We start from the raw sequence: 15,045 nt of genomic DNA, 5'->3' as shown, positions 1-15,045 counted from the left end.
CACAACCAGCCAGGCGAGGACTCTCCAGGACACGGTCCGGAAATCCGCTACGGGCAGTTCCCACAGCCTGCTAAAGACTGTGGGCGCAAGGAGGAACGTCAGCATGACGAGGGGGCCCGAATTCGTCAGCAAACCTGACATCAGCGCCGGAGGGCTGGGGGGTGCCGTGGGGCCCCCTTGTTCGTGACCCGTGCTAGAAGGCGGAGAGCGTCGGGCTCTTCTTCAGGAGGTGCTCGATTACGCGGGACGGGGCACCTAGCAAGTCCACTACCCGGGTCACCTGGGCGCCGACCAGGTAGCGTCGCAGGATCGGATCGTCCTCCAGCCTCACCAAACCGAGAGCGCGGTTACCCGGGAGGCGGAGCTTCTCTAAGCTGTTACACTGTGCGTCTGCGCGAGAGTTCCAGCGCTGGAAATAAACAGATTCTCCTCAGTCTGTTTTTTTCCGCGCACGGGATCGCTCGCGGAGCTTCCACTCTCCTCAGTTCAGTCAACAGACATCAAAATAAAAAGAGATTTTAAATAACGACATGGACACCGCTACCCCAAAACGAACAAGGCCATCAGGGTTCAAGCCCTGCCCCTGCGGTAAGGTGATGTCCCTAACAGATGGGCATGATTTGTGTTACGGTAAAATGTCGCCAAGAGCGAGACGCTTAAGAGCGGAAAAAATTGAAAAATTGAGACTGGCTAGGGACTCTTATGCCCCACCAGAAGACTTGCTCTTGTCGCCAGGACCGACGACGCACCAGAAAAAGCGCAGTAAAAGACCAATTTCCACACGGCCTTCATCCGCAGCCTCAATTAATGAACAACCCCTGAAGGTGTCGAGGCATACCACCGAGGGGAATCTGAAACTTCTCCAGGTGCTACCATCGGAGCTTCCGATGCCGACGCAGTATGCAAGACCGACGCACAGAGAGAAATCATTGACGCCGGCGCACGCCTCACCGTCGGCACGCCCCTCCGCCGGCGCACACCTCACCGTCGGCGCGCCCCTCGACGTCAGCGCGCCCCTCGACGCCGGCACGCCTCTCAACGCTGGTGCGCTCCTCGACACAGAAGACGCACCTCACGACGCAGACTCAGCAATCGGCACCAGTGCATAGACAGACGCAGGACTATAGATCGTCACCGGCGCATACAGCAACGGAGCGTACATCGACGCCGACGCATAGCCTGAACAGAGATCTGCATTTAATACCGAGAAGGGCGTCGACGCATGATCCGAAGCTGGATCGAAGGTTAGGACATCTGTCTTCTCCAGCGGGATCTTCCATTGAAGGGAATCCAGCGGCTTCGAAGCACTCAGGACACAGGACACATCCTCTAAGGCATACTAGCCATCATAGACACTCGTATGCATCTAGAGGGGCATCGATGGAGCATCTACATTCCTCAAGATGATCTCATCGCGAACTCATATACAGGCTGCCAGACGGGTCAAGGGAAACAGTACGGAGCTCAAAACACTCCCGTAAGAGAGACCACAGACAGAATGTACACGAACGTTCATTAAGTCGTACCTCCTCACAACTAGGTACTCCTAATCTACTTGGAGAACCTACACAACATAGCATAACATTATACTCCGACAGCTCGTCTGTAGAGGAAGACAGACCAGTTTCATTAAGTTCCTCATCTTCCCCTGCTTCACAATACTCTAATGAAGGACAACCAATACATAAAAAACGAAGACTGGATCCAATTACTGATCCACCACAAAGCCCTCATTTGTCTCCCAGTGATGGCCTAGGATCCCAAATACCAGAAGACTCCAAGCAAACCCTATTGCAGATTTCTAATCTATTATCAGGGTTTATGATGTCCTTACAGGATACTCTCAAGGTCCCACAGCATCCCCTTCCTTCTCCGGAGGGCTCCGCAATTCCTTCATTGGGTATTTCCCCAACAATTCCGGTTCCTGCTACACCGGTTTCGCCGGAACCAGAATTACCACTACCACACCGGCCGACTAAACCAGACCCAAGGGATCTGCCTCAATACCCCCAATCGAATCCTTCTACTCCGTCATCTTCAACTGGATACCCATCGGAGCCTGAAGAAGAACACCAACAGCCACACTCACCGCCAGAAGATTTGGCATATCCAAAATTCATTGAGAAAGTAGGTACTGCCCTTCATTTTGAAATACAAAAGATACCTGATCCAAGATCAGACACACTGGATCTGTTGAAAATATTCGACTTACCTAATGAACCCACTAGCTTACCATCTCATAAGGTACTTGATAGTCTACTGGAAAAGGCCTGGGAAACCCCTCATAACATAGTACCAGTCTCTCAAAAGATTGACCTGAAGTATAAAATGAAACAATCACCCTTTTATGCCACTCCGCAACTTCCACACCAATCAATAGTGGTCGAATCTGCTTTACAAAAGGCAAAGAAGTCAAGAACCCATTCTAATGCTCCACCAGGAAAGGACCATAAGTGCATTGACTAGAGATGTGAATCGGAACTGATATCGGATCCGATTCTGGTTCCGATTCACATCTCTAGCATTGACTACTTTGCAAAAAAGGCTTTCCAGTCATCCATGCTTGCAGCCCGTATAGGACAACATCAATTCTACATTGTTCAATACCTATATGATTGTCTACAACAGGTAAAGATGCTGCTGCTGCCATCTTCGATGGAAGATTTGAGCATGCCTCAGCCAGTACTAAATTTGGAATAAGGCTTGCGTCATCTCTTAAGGTCCATTTTTGAATCATTTGAAACAACATCCCGTACCTCGGCTTCAGCAATAGCTGCACGGAGAATAGCATCGCTAAAAGCAAGTGCCATAAGAGAAGATGTCCACGACAAACTCGCGAACTTACCATGCCATGGAGATAACCCAATTACAAGAAATAGTCTCAAAATTAAAGGAACAATCAGTAGCAGTGCAATCTCTGGTGAACCCGCCGACTTACTCTGCATCAAGTTGGAGGTTTTACACACAACCTAGATGGCAACCATTCCAGAGAAGACAATATAGGCCATACATCCACTATAGGTCATCAACTTATCAGCAACCACAAAGGCAACAGATATCCCAACAACAACCAAGAAGGGGTAAACCACGGAATCAACACACACAAGCACAAGCTACAGGGTCCGCTTCAAAAACCCAGACGTCTTTTTGAACGTAACACGGCCACCCCCTGCTACGACCATCATAGCGGGGAGAATACATTTATTTTACCAAGCATGGTCACATATAACATCGGACCGCTGGGTACTAGACATCATAAAGCACGGATACCGTCTTCTCTTCTCCACTTTTCCTTCAATTCCATACCTACAGCCACCATGAGTCAACATAAAGGATCACCTTCAATTATCACAAGAAATAACTCACCTACTCCATCAAAAAATGATACAGCATGTACCCCATTCCTCATGGAACAAGGGGTTTTACACCCCATATTTTCTCATTCCAAAGAAGAGAAACGATCTACGTCCAATCCTAGATCTCAGAGAGCTCAACAAATTCTTAGTAAAGGAAAAGTTCAAAATGGTATCCTTAAAGTCCATTCTACCACTCCTCCAGCCTGCAGATTGGAAGTGTTCCCTAGACCTAAAGGATGCGTACACACATATCCCAATGCACCCGGCATCTTGGAAATACCTATGTTTTCAATGCAAAGGCCGGCATTACCAATACAAAGTTTTACCTTTCGGTCTAGCGACTGCACCGAGAGTTTTCACAAAATGCATGGCAGTGGTGGTGGCCCACCTCAGAAAACAACAAATACAAATTTTCCCATATCTAGATGACTGGCTCCTAGTAGCATCAAGCCCACAAATGCTAGAGAACCAGGTCCATCAAACTATTCATTGCCTTCAAACACTAGGCCTTCATCTATTATGTCATTATTTATTTATATATCCACACAATTGTATATCTTGTAAATAAATCCTTGCAACCCATGCAATTTTGCCTTCTCCTCCCCTTCCCCCTCTCCTCATCCCAATCTTTCCCTCTTGCTACTGCTCCAAAACATTTCTCCTAATGTTATCTCTGTTCACCTATAATTATTATTTAAGTTTCTATGTTAAGCCTCGTTGTTAATTTGAAGTTTTAATCACTGTTTTCTCATTAGTTCTATGTAAAGCCTTTGGTTGCTGATTTTGAAGTTTTACTGTAAACCGATCTGATGTTCCTTACGAAGTTCAGTATATAAAAGCCACAAATAAATAATAAATAAATAATAAATTTTCAAAAGTCCAATCTTACACCGAATTCAATCCCTACAATTCATTGGCGCTCACCTAGTTACACAACAGAGCAGAGCTTTTCTACCAAGGGACAGAGCAAACACTCTAAGAGTATTGCTTTGCAACACAAAGAGGTTGAGGAGGACGTCCGCACGCCACATACTCACTCTTTTGGGTCACATGTCCGCAGCAATATATACAATGCAAAACACTCGTCTACACATTTGAAGACTACAGTGGGCTCTCAATGGTCTCAACACCGGCAACCGTTAGGGATGTGAATTGTTTTTTGACGATTTAAAAAAATCGTCAGATATTTTTTAAATCGTCAAAAATCGTTAGAGTCGCGATACAATAGAAATTCCCCCGATTTATCATGAAAAATCGTAAATCAGGGGAGGGAGGAGGGCGGGGAAACCGGCACACCAAAACAACCCCTAAACCCACCCCGACCGTTTAAAACGAATCCCCCACCCTCCCGAACCCCCCTAAAATGTTTTAAATTACCTGTTGGTCCAGTGGGGGGGGGGGGGTCCCGGTGCAATCTCCCACTCTCGGGCCATCGGTGCCATTTTGGCTGCCACTAAAAAAATGACGCCGATGGCCCGATAAAAAAAAAAAAAAAACCACCCGCCCCTTTAAATTGACAGCCTCCCCCCACCCTCCCGAACCCCCCCCCCCAAAAAAAAAACCTTTTTAAAATTACCTGGTGGTCCAGTGGGGGCACAGGGAGCAATCTCCCACTCTCAGGCATTCGGCTGCCACTAATAAAAATGGCGCCGATGGCCCTTTGCCCTTACCATGTGACAGGGTATCCGTGCCATTGGCCGGCCCCTGTCACATGGTAGGAGCACTGGATCGCCGTCGCCATCTTTAAAGATGGCCCGAGGATGAAGCTGACGGCCCACCACCGCCAGCGAGGAGGAACCAGGAAATGGAGTTACTGTAGAAAGGTAAGGGGCTGTGCTGCGGGTCTGCCACAGACGGCACACGTAATATGTCTCTGTTCCATCAGGAAATACATATGACTCACTGCATCTTTGCATGGTATCCCACCTGGCATGTTCTATGTGTGACAAAACTTGCTGGAACAATTTAATTCTTAGAAGGTGAACAAACTTTGGGTCATTCTGTATCCACTTCATCATATTTTGATGGACCCAGTCGTCACAGTTCTTCTCAATGATTTCCTTGACCCAAGTAGGTTTATAGGGCTACTAATAGTCCCATTGCTCCTGCAAGATCTTTATCACCTCCCTTTAAGCTCTGCAGATCTGAATGTGATTATAAGTGTAGAGGCTTCCTGGCTTTACCCACTGCGTTTCTTTCCAGGCATCTGTCAATTTCAAAAGGCTTATTTCTCTAGATCCACTTAAAAAGTGGGTCTAAATGCATAAATGAGAAAGGCATCCTTATCATTGTTGGGATGGCTAAAAGATTATTTGTGGAACACTATATAGCAGATGCCTATCTATTACAAGATAGAAGTTGAGGAATAGCTGTCATGCTAACCTAATACTCCACTTTTGTGACTTCTTGTAAAAAAAAAAGTTTTATTTAGTTCATGCCATTTCACTTGTAGATCAAGATGAGTTACTTCAGGTACAGTAAATATTTTCCCTGTCTATAGAGGGCTTACAATCTTTAACTGTTGATAGATGTCCTAGTAATTACCTTTATTGCTCAAATCCTTTTATGGTTATTACTCTTTCCAGCCATTAGTTAATGCTGATATATTGATAACTGCATTTTTTCTGGTTTTATTAACCTTGTTCTTTTACATTTTATGCCCTGCTTAGTTAATGCTGACATATTGTTAATTATACTTTTATGTTATTTTACTGTTTTAGCACAGTATTTATGTAATGTATGTCACAATGAGTCATAAGGCTATTATAATTTATTTATTTTATTTATTCATTGGTTTTTGTATACCGTCATTCAGTGTAGCCATCACAACGGTTAACAAAGCATGAGACAGGCAATTTCAAGTACAAATAAGAGCTGTGCATAGCAAAATAAACAGACAACATAATTCATGATAAGAGTCCCCCAGGGTTTGGCACTCTCGGCAACCCTATTTAACATTTACATGCTCCCCCTCTGCCACCTACTGGCTGGGCTAGGGATCATACACTACATATATGCTGATGACATTCAATTAATTCTACCAGTTGAAGAATCAATTGAAAAAACACTAAACTTTGCAATGTTATACCTAGACATAATTAAACAACTATTAAACCAAATGGAACTAGTAATCAACATTGAAAAAAACAGAATTTATACATCTTGAACGAAAAAAACATCGAAAGAATTCAAAATCCCATTCAACTTAAAAATGACAAATCAGTAGAATTAACTGATATACAGGTCGATACAGTTATGCCGCGTTAGAAAGAGTGCAGCAGTGCCAGGCGCACCCTCGTTCCCCGCACGCACAGTTCTCTTCACCTACCGCTCGATACTCTCTTCAAATTGCATGCAAATGCATGCCGCGTCTGCGAAGCGTTAGGCGAAGGTTAGGCCCGCGCAACCCATTTTACTGTATAGAGCGCCTATACAGTATCCTGGGTGCGCGGGCCTAACGCTTCACGGCCCACGCTGGTATCTGTCATTTCAAATGTCATTTCAAATGACATTTGAAATGACAGGTACCAGGAAGTGGACAGTTCTCCGATGCTCGGCAAACTTTCCCCCAACCCCCGCCTCACCTGCCCTGGCCGCGTCCAGTCTCCGGTGCAGCCCCAGTCCTGTCCCCTCCTCCCGAAGCAAAAAAAAAAACCCCGAAAAAGTAGCAAGAGAGCGAGGGGAGAGACAGGCAATCCTAGGCTCGGGCCTGCTAGTTCCTTCTCCTCTCCTCCCGAAGCAGGGCGCGAAAAGCAGCCTTGCTCCAGGAGGAAGGGGGGGCAGTTTAAAGCGAGGAAGCGACTTACTTTTGCAGCCCCCCCCCCCTCCGGACATCGGCGACGACCGTGGCTCCTGCCTCCAGCTGTCAGACAGACGCATCGCACGTGGGAAAGCGGCCCCTATGCGTGCAATTGGCTGCTCAAGACGTGACGTCACGGCATGTGACGTCACGTCTTGAGCATGTGACGTCACGTCACGGCATGGCACATCACGTCTTGAGCATGTGACGTCACGTCACGGCATGGCACATCACGTCTTGAGCATGTGACGTCACGTCACGGCATGGCACATCACGTCTTGAGCAGCCAATTGCACCCATAGGGGCCGCTTTCCCACGTGCGATGCGTCTGTCTGACAGCTGGAGGCAGGAGCCGCGGTCGTCGCCAATGTCCAGAGGGGAGGGGGCTGCAAAAGTAAGTCGCCTTCGTCGCTTTAAACTTGCCCCCCCTCCTCCCGGAGCAAGGCTGCTTTTCGAGCCCTGCTTCGGGAGGAGAGGACAAGGGACTGGCAGGCCCGTCTCTCCCCTCGCTCTCTTGCTACTTTTTTTTCGGGGTTTTTTTTTTTTTTGCTTCGGGAGGAGGGGACAGGACTGTGGCTGCACCGGAGACCGGACGCGGCCAGGGCAGGTGAGCGGGGGCTGCGGGAAAGTTTGCCGTCTACCCTTACCCCTGCCTCTAACGCTGGGGTAAGGGTAGGCGGTAAGTTAGCAGGGTAAACGCGCGGCAAAACGGCAGAGTAAAAAAGCGATAGTCGGGGGCGCGCGTTACTGTATGGGAGGGAATAGCTAATTCGCTCGTTTACATTAAATATACATGCCGCGTGCGGAAGGGGGTTACCCGGGGATTTTAAGAGGCGGTAGGGATGAGTTAAAGGGGATAGTGTATCACGGGAAGGGCTAATGCGGCCGGAAAGTGAGTAGAAGGCGAGTTAGGAGCAGGGTAACCGCGGTTGCACTTTACTGTATCGATCTGAAAGCTAGAAACCTAGGAGTAATTATAGACACTGAACTGAGCCTTAGCAACACATATCAATAAAAGCAAGAGAAGGCTACGCCAAACTAATGGTCCTTAGAAGACTAAAACCCTTATTAAATCAGGAACACTTTCATACAGTACTACAAGCATTAATATTTGCCAGCCAGGACTACTGTAACACACTTTTCCTAGGATTACCATACACCACTATCACACCACTGCAGATACTACAGAACTCGGCTGCCAGAATACTTACTGGTAAAGGCAGAAGAGATCATATCACCCAAACACTTGCAGATCTACACTGGCTCCCAATAGAACAGAGAGTTCAATTTAAAACACTATGCACAGTTCATAAGCTAATTAATGACGAAAATTCTGACTGGCTAAACACCGCATTACGATTACCTGTCCCTCAAAAGAAATCTCAGATCAGCCAATAAAGCTCTGATAACCATAACCATACCCTCAGTCAAAACAGCAAAGTTGACCCAAGTTAGAGAGAGAGAGCACTATCTTTGGCAGGACCATTATTATGGAACACATTACCCCTGGAATTAAGACTAATGAAGGACTTAAAACTCTTTAAAAAATGCTTAATAACATGGCTCTTCAAAAATGCATTTCACACAGGCCTATCCTGTAAAGTGCGGCCGCGTTTACCCTGCTCCTAAGCCGCTTTTAACTCCGTTTCCGGCCAGCGTTAGCCCTTCCTGCGATCCCGAATCCCCTTTAACCTACTCCTACCGAGTCCTAAATTCCCCGGGTAACCCCTTCCGCCCGCGGCATGTATATTGCATGCAAACGAGCGAATTAGCTCAATATTGCATGCAACGAGCCAATTAGCTATTCCCCTAGCATCCCGTAACCCGCGCCCCGACTAACGCTACCTTTCCCTGCCGTTTGTTGCGCGTTTAACCTGCAAACTTACCGCCTACCCTGACCCAGGCGGTAGAGGCATGGGTAAGGGTAGGTGGCAAGCTTTCCCCCAGCCCCCGCTCACCTGCCCCGGCCGCGATCATGGGTGCCGGTCTCCGTGGCAGCCCCAGTCCTCTCCCCTCCTCCCGAAGCCAAAAAAAAAAAGCTTTTTTTTTTTTTTGGCTTCGGGAGGAGGGGAGAGGACTGGGGCTGCCACGGAGGACCGCTTTCCCCGTGCAAGTAAGTTGTTTCGCCGCTTGTTCTCTTCTCCCCCCCCTCCCGGAGCAGGGCGCGAAAAACTGCCTTGCTCCGGGAGGGGGGGGGGGGGGGGGCGGAGAGATGACAGCGGCGAATCCAAAAATAAGCGAAACAAAAACTTAAAAGCTAAAAGTAAGTTGCTTCGCCGCTGTCATCTCTTCTACCCCCCCCCCCCCTCCCGGAGCAGGGCGCGAAAAGCAGCCTGCTCCGGGAGGGGGGGGGGGGGGGAGGGTGCGAGATGACAGCGGCGAAGCTTTCCCCCAGCCCGGACACTGGCAAAACTTACTTTTTTGCAGCCATCAGCCCTGAGCAGGCACACGATCTGGCTCCCTTAGCTCCTCCGACAAGATGGCCGCCTGCACGGGGAAAGCGTACAATGGCCGCTGAAGACGTGACGTCACGACATCAGTCTTCAGCGGCCAATGCACGCTTCCCCGTGCAGGCGGCCATCTTGTGGGAGGAGCTAAGGGGAGGCCAGATCGTGTTCATGCTCAGGTGTCCGGGCTGGGGAAAGCTTCCCCGTGCTAGTGTCCCCCCTCCTCCGGAGAAAGGCGGCTTTTTCGCGCCCTGCTCCGAGAGGAGGGGGGACACTGAAAAGTCGTTTTCGCCGCTGTCTTCGCCGTTGCTTCGCCGCTGTCAGTGTCCCCCCTCCTCCCGGAGCAAGCAGCTTTTCGCGCCCTGCCTCCGAGAGGAGGGGGGACACTGACAAGTCGTTTCGCCGTTGCTTCCTGCGCTGTCGCCGCCGTTGACTTCTGTATCTGTCATTTCAAATGACATTTTGAAATGACAGATACCAGTCGTGGCGTGAAGCCTTAGGCCCGCGCACCCAGGATCCTGTCAGGCGCTCTATCCAGTATCCTGGGTTGCGCGGGCCTAAGGCTTTTCGGACGCGGCTTACATTTACATATAATTAGGCTTCAGGATCGAGCGTAGGTGAGCTGCACTGTGCGGGGCGGTAACCACGGGTGCCGTAGGCACTAATGCAAGCTCTTCCTACCGCTCGGTACTGGATAGGCCTGAAAGTGAGGTAGCGGAATAACAACACATACACAAAGCAGGAAGTCAACAAGAAAAAAAGCAGAATTTGCTTATTTTTATTATTTTCTCACAATTAAGTATTAAACTAGAAAGACAGCTAATCATAAATTGTAACACACCCATTCCCCATTTAGAGTACATTATTGAACCGTGTAAACCGTATAATAATGGCACCCTATGGATAATTGAGAAACCACATATTTTGTGCCTGACTGTAAACCGTTGTGATGGTGCTCTACTATACCGACGGTTATAGAAAAGTTTTAATAAATAATAAGAACAAGTTGCATTTAAACTTAAAATAATACATACAACATAAGAAGTGCCATGTTAGGCCATACCAATGTCCATTGAGTGAAGCATCTTGTCTCCGACAATGACTATTTCGGTCAACAAGTACCCAGCAGATTCTAAATAGTTGATTTATTTCACTCTCAGGAATAACGTTCACCTTTCCCAAATCTATCTGGCTAATAATTGCTTTTGAACTTTTCCTTAGAATCTCAGCCAACCCTATTTTCAACCCTACCATCAGGCTTGATGCAATAACTGTGCAGTAAGAGCCCGTGCACAGAAATTTAGCACACAGTTTAACAGCCAGGTTAAAAAAATGTTTAACCTCCCACAGCTGAACACACTTTATTGCATCAGCCTGTATATTTGCCTTGACCACAATTTATATACTTTATGTACATTTCTATGTAAACCACTTTGATTGTTTTTGTGAAAGGTGATCTATCAAATGTATAAATTAAATTTTCAAACAAATTATTTTTTCACATTTCAAATGCTATTTTCAAATATGTATTTATCTATTACATTTAGAAAATGCTCCCCACCCCAACAGGAGATTTTGGGCAAATACAGAACAACAGATAATGCAATCAATAAAGACAAAAGACTGTTACGCGTGCCACCCGCCGGCAGCTCCGCAACGTGGTCCTCTTACCTTGCTAAGCAGAATCCAGCTTCCAGCTCCCCGTCGCTAGCGCTGGTGGGCCGCCAGCCCCGACCTCAGACTCCCGCCAGCGCCTCTGGCCCTGCCTCATTGCCGGGGACCTCCAGCCAGGATGCCTCCATCCGTCAGGCCTCTCTCGGGAGGCCGCGGAGAGACGCCACCAGCAGCACACAACACCCCTCCCTAGGAGCGTGTGATATCGATGACTGTTTTAAAGGGGCCTGCGGCGGAACCTGGCTGCAGTGTTTAAAAGCTCAGGCCTCACTCCATAGCATTGCCTTTGCAACAGGTCTCCTCGTTCTCCGAGTACTTGTTGCTACTCTCGTTTGCCTTGCTGTGTCCTGATTCTCCTTGTCCTGGTTCCTGTTCCTCTGTTCATCTCGTCTCTGTGTTGGATTGACTTCCTGGATTTGACCTCTGCTACGCCTAACCTTCCTGCATCTCCAAGGCTGACCTCTGCTACGTCTGACCTTGCCTGCCTTCTCCAAGCCTGACCTCTGCTACGTCTGACCCTTGCCTGCTTTCTTCCAAGCCTGAACCTCTGCTACGTCTGACCTTGTTTGCCTTCTCCAAGCCTGACCCTTGCTACATCTGACCTTGCCTGCCTTCTCCAAACCTGACCATTGCCTGCTATCTCCGTGCCCTGACCATTGCTTCACCTGACCGTGCTGCTATCTCCGTGCCCTGACCACTACTACGAGTGACTACGTCATAGGCTTTTCCAAGTCCAGAGTTCTTCATTGCTTGCTACCTTCCTCAGCTTCCATTTCCCATCAGCCTTGACTCTTGTTCTTCAGTGGCGTCTTCATCCCTACCTCTGGACGTGGACTGCTAAGGCTCCGGCCTTTCATTTCTCGGCCACCATCAGTCTCCTCTTGTTCCTTGATGCCCGAGTTTCCGTACCGAATTCCGTCCAGGATAGTGTTGCGGTCCGTCGGTGCTAGACATCTTTGCCCCATTTGCCTCACCTTATTCCACGGCTCCTCCTGCTTACTAGGAAAGATGGCTACCGCCGCCCATCTACAAGTCATTCTCTCCGGCATCCCTGGAACGGCTATGGTGCAGCCTCCCGCCATGCTCCTCCACGGTACCTACTAGGGTGCGCGCGCGTCACCACATCTTTATTCCAACCTTGGCGTGAACCTCAGGGTCGTTCCCCGTTGCTGACGTCACGCCATCCGGATACATAACCTATTCTAATTTGCTAGCTCACTGAGTTAGCAAGGACATCAAATCCATTCCTGTCTACGCTACTCTGCCACTGGAAGCTCTCTCTCCACCCTTCGGGGTAACTGCTAACCTGGGTACCCACTCCTCGGGGGCCCTCTGCCTTTATTTCAGGTGCCTTACAGGGAACAGGTACTCGCTCCTCGAGGGCCTGCTCTCCCTGCCTGCACTTCCTTCTACAACCTGGTGGAATTGCCATATCTACAGCAAACACATAGTGAGTACTCTAACTCTCAGTCTATCTCATCCACAGTACTTCCTTGCTGGGAAAACCTGCTTCGGAACCTGCCAAGACCAAGGGGGTGATAAGGGCTCCCTCTGCCGAGGTCCTGAGACTGCAACTACCAGACTGCCTCACTACTTCCACCTCTGTGGTACTCTTCAACCTGTATAATACAGAACTAACTGTGTTTGTGCATTCTGAGTGTAGCCTAGTGCTGTGGCTCCTCACGGGGCCTCCTCCCCGTGGGTGTGGTCATCTGCCACAGTGCCCAGGGAGCCACCCAAAACACCGCTCACCATAACAGATAGAACTTCGCCATCTACCGGCTGCTGTCTCTGGGCTGAATTTACCCATTATCCTCCAACTACCCTCGAGGCCCACCTAAGTCCTGACAGCCCCGGCACCCAAAGGCTCAACCCGAGGGAACGTGGGCTGGTATAGGTGAAGCTCCAGTGGCCTCTAGCTTCAGCCCACTCCACCTGCTGATGGTGGGTACCTGTAGGGCCTCACCTACGGGTTGCGTCAACCCCACCTCAGCCCAAGGATCCACCTCCAACGCAACAAAGACTTGCCATATTAGGTGAAGCCAAAAGTCCATTAAGCCCACATCCTGTCTCCAACAGTGGCCAATCCAGGTCGCAAGTACCCAGTGATTTCCCAAAGAATAGATTCAATCCTCTTGTTTGCAACCAGTGATAAGCAGTAGCTTTCCCAAGTCTATATAAAGGTTTACAGGCTTTTCCTCCAGGAACTTACCTAAACCTTTTTTAAATCTAGATATGCTAAATGTTTTCACCACATCCGCTGGCAACAAATTCCATAGTTTAATTGTGCACTGAGTGAAAAAAAATACATTATCCAATTTGTTTTAAATGTGCAACCTATTAGCTTCATTGAAACCTAGAAACATAGAAATGATAGCAGAAGAAGACCAAATGGCCCATCCAGTCTGCCCAGCAAGCTTTCACACTTATTCTTTTTTCTCATACTTATCTGTTACTCTTGGCCCTTATTAGTAACTTTTTGGTTCTAGTTACCTTCCACCCCCGCCACTGATGTAGAGAGCAGTGCTGGAGCTGCATCTAAGTAAAGTATCTAGCTTAATTGGTTAGGAGTAGTAACTGCCGCAATAAGCACGCTACTCCCACGCTTATTTGTTTACCCAGCCTGTGCAATTCAGTCCTTGTTGGTTGTTGTCTGAATATAAATCTGAATATAAATCCTCTTTTCTTTATGCCCCCCTGCCGTTGAAGCAGGGAGCTGTGCTGGATATATGTATTCCAAGTGAAGCATCAGCCTTAATTGATTCAGGGTAGTAACCTCTGTAAAAGCAAGCTACACCAATGCATATTTGTTTACCCAGACTATGTAATTCAGTCCTTGTTGGTTGTTGCCTGAATATAAATCCTCTTTTCCTCTTCCCCCCCTGCCAGTGAAGCAGAGAGCTATGCTGGATATGCATTGAAAGTGAAGTATCAGTCTTATTTGGTTTGGGGTAGTAACCGCCGCAACAAGCAAGCTACTCCCCCGCTTTTTTTGTGAAAGCAACTCCTTTTTTTCCACATTTCCTCTTGCCTTGAAGCATCGAGCATGTTGGAGTCACATTAACAGTGAGTATGTTTAATGAATAAGGGTATTAATCTCCAGGTAGTAGCTGTCATTCCTGCAAGCCACCCCCATGCCTCTTCTCTTCATTCACATCCTCTAGACTTTATGGATCCACAGTATTTATCCCTCGCCCCTTTGAAATCCTTCACGGTTTTGGCCACCACTTCCTCCGGAAGGGCGTTCCAGGTGTCCACCACCCTCTCTATGAAGAAATAATTCCTGACATTGGTTCTGAGTCTTCCTCCCTGGAGCTTCAAATCGTGACCCCTGGTTCTGCTGATTTTTTTCCAACAGAAAAGGTTTTGTCATTGTCTTTGGATGATTAAAACCTTTCAAGTATCTGAAAGTCTGTATCATATCACTTCTGCTCCTCCTTTCCTCCAGGGTATACATATTTAGATTCTTCAATCTCTCCTCATAAGTCATTCGATGAAGACCCTCCACTTTTTGGTTGCCCTTCTCTGGAACACCTCCATCCTGTCTCTGTCCCTTTGGAGATACGGTCTCCAGAACTGAGCACAGTACTCCAGGTGAGGCCTCACCAAGGACCTGTACAAGGGGATAATCATGTCCCTTTTCTTACACAATATTCCTCTCTCTTTGCAGCCCAGTATTCTTCTGGCTTTAGCTATCGCCTTGTCACATTGTTTCACCGACTTCAGATCTTTAGACACTATCACCCCAAGGTCTCTCTCCTGCTCCGTG

The sequence above is a fragment of the Rhinatrema bivittatum genome, unplaced genomic scaffold (assembly GCF_901001135.1).
Source record: "Rhinatrema bivittatum unplaced genomic scaffold, aRhiBiv1.1, whole genome shotgun sequence".
Lineage (NCBI taxonomy): Eukaryota > Metazoa > Chordata > Amphibia > Gymnophiona > Rhinatrematidae > Rhinatrema > Rhinatrema bivittatum.
The sequence above is the reverse complement of the archived record's forward strand: the minus strand, read 5'-3'. Positions refer to the sequence as shown.